This window comes from Daucus carota, chromosome 1, assembly GCF_001625215.2.
Source record: "Daucus carota subsp. sativus chromosome 1, DH1 v3.0, whole genome shotgun sequence".
Lineage (NCBI taxonomy): Eukaryota > Viridiplantae > Streptophyta > Magnoliopsida > Apiales > Apiaceae > Daucus > Daucus carota.
The window spans coordinates 36,576,465-36,588,054 of NC_030381.2; the positions used below are offsets into that span (position 1 = coordinate 36,576,465).

General features: G+C 35.6%; 1 protein-coding gene across 1 annotated transcript in view; it reads right to left on the reverse strand.

Annotated features, from left to right (window-relative positions):
- Positions 1 to 11,099, reverse strand: part of LOC108209902 (large ribosomal subunit protein eL42) — a 91,850-nt gene extending 80,751 nt beyond the window's left edge. The window contains exon 1 of the mRNA XM_017381113.2: positions 11,095 to 11,099. The gene's annotated coding sequence lies outside the window, so the exon portion shown is untranslated. The remainder of the gene's footprint in view (positions 1 to 11,094) is intronic.
- Between the last annotated feature and the right edge of the window lie 491 nt (positions 11,100 to 11,590).

An 11,590-nucleotide genomic window follows, 5' to 3' on the forward strand; every position in this document is an offset into this window, starting at 1 on the left:
CCACTCATGATCTGGAGTTAGCAGCTATTGTATTTGCATTAAAAATATGGAGACACTATCTGTATGGAGAAAGATGTGAGATTTATACAGATCATAAAAGTTTAAAATACATCTTTACCCAGAAGGAGCTTAACATGAGACAAAGGAGATGGCTAGAGTTGATTAAGGATTATGATTGTACGATTAAGTATCATCCAGGAAAAGCCAACGTTGTAGCGGATGCTTTAAGTAGAAAGGAGAGGTTAAACGTATTGACTGTGCCAGAGGAATTATATAAAGAGTTTCAAAAGTTGGAAATTGAGGTAAGAATTCATGAACCATCAAAGATAGCAATGTATACCATGACCTTCCAACCAGAGCTATTAGAAAAGATTAAGAAGTGTCAGGAAGAGGTAATGGATCAGGATGTAAACAAGTTAGTGGGAGAAGAGTTATGTACACAGAAAGATGATCAAGGGATTCTTAGGTTTTCTTCCAGGATATGGATTCCACCGGTGACAGAGTTAAAGAATGACATCTTGCAGGAAGCACATAATTCTAAGTATTCAATTCATCCAGGCAGCACTAAGATGTATAGAGATTTAAAGGAGAACTATTGGTGGCCAGATATGAAAAGAGAGATTGCAGAATGGGTAAGTAAATGTTATACGTGTCAAAGAGTGAAAGCAGAACACCAAAGACCAAGTGGATTATTGCAACCTTTAGAGATTCCAGAATGGAAGTGGGAACATATTGCTATGGATTTTATTGTAGGATTACCAAGGACTAAAGCAAACCATGATGCCATTTGGGTTATAGTGGATAGACTAACCAAGTCAGCGCATTTTCTTCCGATCAATGAGAGATTCTCTTTGGATAAACTAGTTCATATGTACTTGAAAGAGATTGTAGTTCGTCATGGAGTTCCTGTATCCATTGTATCAGATAGAGATCCACGATTTAATTCGAGATTTTGGAAAAGTTTTCAGGAATGCTTGGGCACTAAATTGAATATGAGTACGGCATATCATCCACAAACAGACGGCCAAAGCGAGAGAACTATTCAGACGATCGAGGACATGCTACGTGTTTGTGCAATCGATTTCAAAGGTAATTGGGACGAGCATCTACCTTTAGTGGAATTTGCATACAACAATAGTTATCACGCAAGCATTGGGATGCCTCCTTATGAAGCTCTTTACGGACGCAAATGTCGATCACCAGTATATTGGGATGAAGTCGGAGAACGCAAGATACTTGGACCGGAACTAATACAACAAACAAAGGAAGTAGTTGAAATTATTCAGAAACGACTAATTGCAGCACAGAGTCGTCAACGAAATTATGCAGATCAATTCCGGAAGAACGTAGAATTTGAAGACGGAGAAGCAGTGTTACTGAAGGTGTCGCCATGGAAAGGACTATCCAGATTCGGAAAGAAAGGCAAGCTAAGTCCCCGATATGTGGGGCCATTTGAAATCTTGAGACGTGTAGGCAAAGTAGCGTACGAATTGGCGTTACCCCCGCACATGGAGCACATTCATAACGTCTTTCATGTATCGATGCTTAAGAAGTATAATCCAGATTCGAAACATGTGATAGAGTATGAGCCGATAGAACTCGAGGCAGATTTATCATATGTAGAAAGGCCAGTGGAAATCTTGGATAGGAGAGAGAAGGTGTTAAGAAACAAGGTAGTTAACTTAGTAAGGGTACTGTGGAGAAACCCGAAGGTTGAAGAGTCAACCTGGGAGTTAGAAAGTGATATGCGTGAAAAGTACCCTCATTTGTTTACCTAAGCGATTCTGAGGACAGAATCCTTTTAAGGGGGGAAGGATGTAACATCTGGGATTATCCGTGTAATTATTTGAATGATTGATGAATATTATATGAATTTTATATGAATTTCTGTGAATTAATTGGTTCCTGTTTTATTAATTTAGTTATGTATTTTTGATTAAATTTGAGGAATATCAATTTTATATTTCAGTAGTTTATTTAGATATTTTCATATCGATTTATGTATTGTCCGATGATCTTATATTTGATTTACGGATTTAATTATGTATATTTTAATTAATTATTAATTATTTGATTTCTTCGAAAACCGTCAACCTACAACGGTACCGAGATTTTACTTCCCGAAAATTTCAACAAAATTCACCTTTAGCCTAATTTGAACATTCCGGACACTTTTCATGTTTTGACTTTTTCGATCCGGAGTACGGTTTGCTCTGGAGCCGGTCCGGCGGAGTTTTTCGGTATTAGATAATTATCTAGTTGTCTCGATAAACGTGAAATACAATATTTTATTCTCATCCTTATCTTGTCATAATGACAGTGGGGCCCGCATACTAATGACGGATTAAAAAGCCCCGTTTTGATGATTATCTCGAAAACCGGTACCGATTGGACCCGTTTTATTAGTATAAAGCTATTAAACCTTGTATTTTCATGCCATATATGATCCAAAGGGGTATTAATTATTCTTAAGTATAAATATACTTAACTGTACTTTATTTTATTACGAAAATCATAAAACCAGTTAAAACCGAGAAATTCCCGAGAGAGTTCTTCGTGTTCTTGAGATTCAAACGAGGATTTGGACGCGTTATCGGACTCGGATTTTGGTGTTCAAGGGCTCAAATTGAAGGTTTTAACAAGTAGAATCATAATCTAGCATCAAAATCATTGCAGCAACATCAGGTGGGTATGGATTTTGAGATTTAAATTCGAACTAAATAGGCTTAAATTAGGGCTTTTTGATTTTGAAGTTGTTTGTGTGATTTGATGATTGTATGTTGTAGATGATGTTCTCCTGATCATTTTGGTATATTATATGCATGATTTGGAGGTCGGTAACATAGTTAATTTTAGGTTTAAAGTTCGAAATTGGAAATTAGGGTTCTAAATCGCGATGAATGTTCTCAATTGAAATTTGGGGCTTTCTGATTCTGGAGGTAGAAGGGAAATTGGGTGATACCATCATGTTGGTTGTGATTCCAGGAACTTGTACATACCTTCATATTGTAGCTGAGGTTCGTGAATCGAACGAATCGATTCAAAGAAAACTCGCCGGCGACGGCGAGTTTCTTCGATCGATTACGGTCGATTCCGGCCGTTTCTGGTGAAGGTGATTGCAGGAATGAGTTGGGGAGGCTGGGTACTCCCTATCTGGAGCATTTGGTGGCCGTTGGTGGCCGATTTCGCCGTCTCCGGCGACTGGGGTGACGGCGGCGGCAAAAGTGCCGTTTAGTCACCCAAGTTTCGGAGATGGTGAAGTTTCCACACTGTAGTTTCATGTCTTACTTTTCAAACCTTGAAGTTTCCAAAACTTTCAATTCAAACCCTGGACTTTTAAAAAGTTTTAAAAATGATTTTTGATTTAAATTTAATTTCGAAAATCATTTATTTTAATTTCAAAAATTGTTTTTAAATATTTATTAATTCAAAAATAAATCTGATTTAATTATTAATTAATTTTAATTAGTAATTAATTATTATAATTAGTCAATTAATTTAATTATTAATTGATTAATTGTTTTAATTAATTATTAATTGATTTTAATTGATTTATTAATTAGATTTAATTATTTTAAATTATTTTAAATGATTTTAAAATTCCGAAAAATAGTTTCGAGCTTTAAAATATTATTTTAAAATATGATTGAAGCTCGTTAATTGTTTTCCAATGATTTCGGACTTGATTTCGAGTATCCAAAAGTGATTAATTATTTATAAAATGATTCTTTAATCCGTTTTAATTCCGAAAAATGTTTAAAAATTCATAATAAATACCAGAAAAATCCGTTTGACTTCAAACTTCTTTTGAAAAATATATGGTATTAAATATTTTATGTGATATGTGCTATGTGCTATCTGATTGATATGTTATGTGTTTACGTGATTGATATAAAATTGTTTTTGACATATCTTTTGATCCGTAAATCGGATTTGGGTGAAACGAAGGGTAGATAGAAGTCCGTTTCGAATGTAAGATGATGAGAATAGTATGAGATCACATATTGATAATTAGTTGTGATGATTAGCAGAGAAGCCAGGCGTATTAAAGGGGGAAAGCAAGTGGATATAGAATAGTATATCGAGCAGGAGCGATTGAAATTTGAAATCGTCAGTATAAGGCAAGTTTCCTTGATACTTTCCTTCAATTATATATATATGATCCTTGACGTGATTGCTTTGCTAGCTTTCTAATTCACTCATGACACTTATTGAGCCATATCATGAATTGTTTAATTCATTGATTCTTAAACCATCAACCAGATTCTTTGACTATCACTTGAACTATTCATTCATTGATTCTTGAGCCATTAACTTGATTCTTTGATATCTATTTTGGAAACCTTATTCAATTGTAAACCTTCAAACCTTGAGATTTTTTGGATAATTACCATATAAACCTTATTTCAATGTTCTGACACACCTTTGATATCCAAACCAATTGACTGGAAGTCAATCATACCTGGAATACCATACACCCCACAACTGTGATTCCTTTTCAAGAACCTAATTTCTTTGGACTTGAAAACACCCTTCTGACATGTGAATTCTTTAATAAAACCAGAAACCTTCTTTCATACAGACCATGACTATTGTTTCACTTGAAATCCAGATATGTTATATTTGATCCTTTGATTCGTGGAATTATTCCTGATTCTTATTGTAGAATATCTTAAAGATATTGCTGAAATGAATTCTGTTTCTGCTCCAAAATTTAATCATGTTCTTAATGATTCTGTTTATTGCATTATATTGTTATTCATCCTAATTTATAATAGAATTGGATAGTTTTTCTTAAATGGACCAAATGAATGGTCAGACCAGATGAGTGGTCACTTTAGGCCAATGTGTGCCTTGGATCCAGTAAACGAGCATGGCGGGGCCTGCTCGGGGTTAGTGTCTGACTGATCAGCAGCCTAACCTTTGGTTTTTAAAAATAAAATTTAATATCCAATTCTAATTGAAACTCTAAAAAGAAACTTTGATATTGAGATTGATTCTATTACATATTGATTTCCATCATCTTTTGATAAATGTTTAAATGGATATTGTTATACTTGCTGAGCTTGTTAGCTCACTCTTGCGATACTCTATGTTCTTTCCAGTGAAAGCAGAGAAGGTTGGTAACGATGATCCTCAGGCTAGTGGTAAGGCCAGGATTCCAGGCTGAGAGATGGAGAGAGCTATCGGCAGCACTTGACTTTTGTTATATGTATTAGTTTGAATAATGAGACACAAATGACGTGTAAGCTTGTAAGATCTAAGTTTATATTTTGGGATTTGGGTTTGTAATAATTAAAGTTGTGTTGTGGCTTGTTTTATACTTTAACCTGTTGCGATCCAAGGACAGTTAAGGGTCACTATATATATTATATCATTAATTACAGGTTTATGTTAAGATGTGGACCCCAAACTTCTGACCCGGGTTTGGAGGGCGCCACACCAATGCATGTTTATTCACTCAAAACGACTAAGGAATGGATGAGTTGTGATGATCCAAAGTTGCTTCCTTGGTAGTGGAAAAATGGAAAAGAGAACTAGTATCCCACATAGAAAAGAATATGGGCCTTTAATGGGTTTATATAGTAGAACACTCTTGTAGTGTTTAACTTGTGTTAGTGTGTTATGCTCCACCACCTACGTGCGCGCAGGGGGGGTGCAAATTGTGGGATTTCAAGGCAAATCTCGTGGCTTCGCAAGCCTCGGGCTTTTCCGCGTGTGCGACCTGCGGACACGAATGCAGCAAAATCTGGGCCCGAAGAATTACGGACTAGTTTTGACAGAAATTAATTCCGATTTGATTGATTTCGGATTAATTGTTTGGTTTTAAATTAATTCGATTTGATTTCGGATTTAATTTATAACCGTGTGAATTAATTAACGCGTTTTAATTAATTACAAAGCGTAGCGCACAAGTCTTGCATTGCCTATATATATTCATTATAGTTTAGGGTTTGTATACACGAAAAATACGCAGCCTCTCGCACCAAAACCCTAGCCGCGTCGGTCATAGTTTCAGTTCTTGTTCTTGTTCGTCGAAGGTGCTTACTGCATCGTTCAATCCGTTTTATCCTGGGAGGCGATCGTTCATCACATACGGTGAGGGCGAAATACGCTTTAAGGAGACAGTTACGCACTGGACTCGGATTCCGTTCTTGTATCCTTCGTTTTGCTTTGTCTCCTTACTGGTTTTGTTTTGTCACGCACACACAAACGCACGTATTGTATTATTGGTTTTTCCACAGATTGTATAACAATCTTAAAGCGTACTTTTATTCTGTTTTACATCTGTGGTTGATTTGATTTGGTTTGTTTGCGTGTTGATTCAGAGTATAATGGAGAATGTTAACAATGCTATCCCCACGAGCGGTACGGCTGTTGATCCCAACGCACTGGTTAATCCAGATGGGGGTCAGACGCAGCAGTCGCAGGCTAACCCCAACGCACTGGTTAATCCAGATGGGGGTGTGCCATCTGGTTCTGGACCTACGCCTGCGGGCTCTGGTTCTGGACCTACACCTGCGGGCTTCGGCTTCGGGACTACGCCTCCGGGCTACGGTTCTGGGACTACGCCTCCGGGCTATGGTCCTGCGGGACAGATGACCTTTGGTCAGTTCAGTGTTCCACTTACACACTGTCCGGCAGGACATGTTCCTCAGCCGATTGGTGTAATAACCCGGATTTTTAAAAATATTTTTGTTAATATTATAAATGATTTTCTTAAAAAGAAAGGAATAAGATTTAATATTGTATTCCAGTTTAATGAGTTTTCAAAGTTTTATATTTAAACCCCGGGTTATTGTGTTATTGATAAATGATTATATTTTTAAAACTGATCTTCATATATTGTTTCGAAAATTCTAGATGATAATTATGTGAATATATGTGGTGTGTGACTAAGTGTTACTTGTGGTATTGCTCGTTTAATCATTTATGGTGATTTATGATTAGTATGTGATTATTATATTATTTTGTGAATTTTGTGTATTATCTAGTTTACTGAGCTGAATGCTCGTATGTGTTCGTATTTGAGAGATTTCAATTTCTGTATGCTCAGAAGAAAATATAATTTATTTGGATATTTTCATATCGATTTATGGAATGTTAGATGATTTTATAATCGATTTACGGATTTAATTGTGTATATTTATATTTATTTATTGATTATTTGACTTCCGTAAAACCGTTCACTCGTAACGAGGTAGCAAATTTTCTTCCCGGAAGTTTCGAGAAAACTCACCTTTAGCCTAATTTGAATATTCCGGACATTTTTCGTGTTTTGACTTTTTCGACCCGGAGTACGGTTTTCCCCGTAGTCGGTCCGGCGGAGTTTTTCGGGTATTTTAATTGTTGATAATTATCTGGTTGTCTCGATAAACGTGAAACTAGATATTTTGATTCATCCTTATCTTGTAATAATTGCAGTAGGGCCCGCATACTAATGACTGATTAAAAAGCCCCGTTTTGATGATTATCTTGAAAACCAGTACCGATTGGACCCCGCTTTATTAATATAAAGCTAGTAAATATCGTATTTTCATGTCATAAACGATCCAAAGGGGTACCAATTATTTGTAAATATAAATAGACCTTTCTACACCTTATTTTCAACCGTAAAATCATTTCACCAGTTTCTCTGCACGAATACCGAGAGAAACCGAGCGGTGTTCTTCGTGTTCTTCATAATCAAACGAAGATTTGAAGGTGTTATTGGAATCCGATGGAGGCGTATGAATAGTCAAAACGAAGCTATCGACGCGTAGAATCTAGTTTAATCATCCGTTTGTGTGCAGATTCAACAGGATTTGGACGAGAAGTGTATGCCCGAAGACGTTCAGAAAGTCACGTGGTGTTACAAAGCGAATAAGGGATGAATCGAGTAAGCGAAGCGAAGATGTACGGTAGATAGAGTATAGCCAGAGATGGTCTAGAGACTACGAGAGGCATAGATTGTGAAAGTGGAAAGATGAGATTGAGATGTGAGACTGGAGTCAGATTTAAGGCAAGTATCCCAAACCTTTCTCTTGGATATATTGCAAATATTCTGATCCATTCCTTTGATATATGTTTCAAGTATTCATACCTTTCTTTTCAATGTTCGAAAGTGCGAGTATTCTGACCCATTCTTTCTAATCTTCAAGTTTCTAAATAATTTCCTGTTTTACAAATTAATTCGAAGTTCAGATTGTCATTGAAGCATGTGTTGCTCAGTGATAGTTAGAGCTTTGAATGAATTGGGATCTTCTTGATTATTCAACCCGCCATTGTCATGCTGGTTTAGCAGGCTAAATTCAGTTGCTTAGCCGATAATGGAGGATACTGAATAGTTGAGGATTTCCTGAACTGTGATTTATGAAATGATGGATCATGATTTATGAATAGTTGATTATCAAAGTTTGATTTGGAATTATTCTATCATCGATATTGATTATGTTTATGTTCTGTTGTTATACGTTGACCTGTTATTGAATTATAGAATTGGATTATTGTTTTTATATAAACCTGTGGACCAGATTCGTGGTCATGTTAGGCCAATGAGTGCCTTGGATCCAGTGATAGAGCATGGCGGGGCCTGCTCGGGGTTAGTGCGGAACTGATCAGCTGCCTAACCTTGGTTTTAATTAAAATGTGATAGTCCAATTCAATAATTCTTTGGAAAGATTGAATTTCTCAGTTTAAATGCTGCAAGGTATTGTAAATCATTCTATACAATACCATGAACTCAGGTTGAATCCTCTCATATCTTGAACTCGTGAACTTCTATTATATCATTTCAGAACTATCATTGTTTATTATTACTTGCTGAGCCTTGTTGCTCACCCTTGCTATTCCTTTTTGACCATTTCAGAAAGGCTTAAAGATGAGATGATTGATTGAGATTGTGAATAAGGCTAATGCTAGGCGAGGAGACAGAGTTGAGGATCCAGTGGTCGAGGAGTGTTCAGGAAAGTTGATGAGGTTGGTGCAAGCTGGAATAGTTGACAGTGATTCTTCTTATCGAAGATGATCTGATTTGGTAAGAGATGTTGTGTAATAATAGTGGTAGATTCTAATTTCAATACTGTAACCTGGATGCGATCCTGTTGCTTTTAGGGGGTTTAAATGTTCTCTTTCAAATCATTTATTAAAGTTTAAATGTTCTCTTGAAATTCTCTTATTATAACTTTCAAGTTACAAATTCAGGTTTTGAAATCATTTGATTTATGTTCTTTTTCAAATATTTTCCCGGTTTTAAATTCTTTTGATTTTCATTACCTTTTAAAAGAAAAAGAAAATACGGGTTTTCAAAAGTGTTTGAAAATGGGTTTTATGTGGTGACGTCAGAATCCAGACCCCCGGATTCTTGGGCTGTCACAGTTGGTATCAGAGCCACAGGTTACAAGTTATTGGAATTAGAATATAGATCCTAGTTATAGGTTTTCTAGAGAAGAATGTGGTGTAACCTCACATAGAGGTATGGTCGGACTATTTAGGAATAGTCTAGAAATGTGAGTGAAGCATAGAGTTTAGTTAGATGATCAAATTAAGTGTGGATATTTAAAGAGATTAGGATTCTTAAGTTTAGACATATGATTTCTAGTATGTTGATTAATTGAGATGGTGAATTGTGGAAAAGGTCAGTATTAGACCTATATAGAAGAGTTTGATAGTGAATGATTGAGTTGAGAATGGTGAAAATGCAGAGTTCAGAGTATTCTGACTATACTGCATATTTGAAATTGGATTATTGTATTGATTTGAGGATGATATAAATGCATGGTTCATAGTATGTTGACCATGTCAGATATTTGGAAGATGTATATTGTTTTGAGTGAAGATATGAAGAGTAAGTGTAGAGTATGAGTTGTATTGGATTAGAAGGAGAGATTGGTAGATAGAGGTTGGTAGGTGAGAAGTGAATGATAGAGAGTACGTGGAATTGAGTCCAGTTATTAGAGATGATGTCTACGAGTAAGTTAGAACGTTAGTCCTCGACGACGACGCTTCAAGCTAATTGGGACTTCAAACGATATCAAGGTGGGCCCATAACCCACAGGTTGACGATCCAAACGATCGAAGAGATGTTACATGTCATGCTATGGACTTCAAAGGCAATTGGGATGAAATAATGTAAACTACTTGGGGCCAGACTTATTACGAACCATGATATCTTACAACGCTATTACGATTGAACGTCGATCAATTATCGAGAAGGTTGAAAAGGAGATATACAACGAACGACGATTTTTGAAGTAGAGCAGTAATTTGAGAAGACCTTGGCAATACCTCTCTTCAACTAAAGATTCTTTTGATTGTTTTCTCATCAGTGAGATATTATCATGATATCTTTTCTATAAAAGTTTTGATAAATGAGATCTTCAATTTCTCAAATTCTAAGATGACATTGATATTGATTATTGGTATGAGTTGGAAAGCAAAGATGTGTGATAAAGGTTTGTTGTGAAGAGATAGTGATGTTCCTTGATATTGTTTGACATTTCTTGACATTCCTTGATACCCTTTCATCTTCCTTGATATCCCTTGATGTTCTTTGATATCTTTGATATTCCTTGACATTCTTTGATATTCTTTGACATTTATTCAAATTGATTGGGATGAACAACCCTATTTATAGGGGACACAAGGTATACCTGTCTGTGTGATAGGAGTTGGATGGGACGCCATCACTTGTGTGTGTTGTGATTACAAGAAGGTTAACAACCTTTAGTAGTGTCTAATGTGGACACGCAACACCAAGTTCGTTGATCATATAGATCTCTCAGTCACTCCTTTATTCAAATGTGATCTACCTTGAAAACATTTTGTTCTATTCAAAATTCCCAAAGATTGATTCTTGGGAAATGAATTCTGCAATTGTGAAAGCTGATTCTCCAATTTCTTTAAAGCTAAAGGTATGCCAAGGCCGATCAAAGGTGAATGATGATACGTTATTACGAAGCGTATAGTGGAATCTTATAAGTGATACGTTTGAGTTCTTTTTGCGGATTCCGAGGGCGGAATCCTTATAAGGGGGGTAGAATGTAATATCTCATATTATTAAATTTAGATTTGATTATTATAAATCTATTTGTCTAGATATTGTTGTTGGCTTTAGTTGAAAAGTGAATTGATTATGGGAATAGTTCTATATGATTATACTTGTTCTGTGGATTAATATGGATTATACTATTTATGCGTTCTCCTTCTTTCTCTGATTCCGAGGACGGAATCCCTATAAGGAGGGTAGATTGTAATAACCCGGATTTTTAAAAATATTTTTGTTAATATTATAAATGATTTTCTTAAAAAGAAAGGAATAAGATTTAATATTGTATTCCAGTTTAATGAGTTTTCAAAGTTTTATATTTAAACCCCGGGTTATTGTGTTATTGATAAATGATTATATTTTTAAAACTGATCTTCATATATTGTTTCGAAAATTCTAGATGATAATTATGTGAATATATGTGGTGTGTGACTAAGTGTTACTTGTGGTATTGCTCGTTTAATCATTTATGGTGATTTATGATTAGTATGTGATTATTATATTATTTTGTGAATTTTGTGTATTATCTAGTTTACTGAGCTGAATGCTCGTATGTGTTCGTAT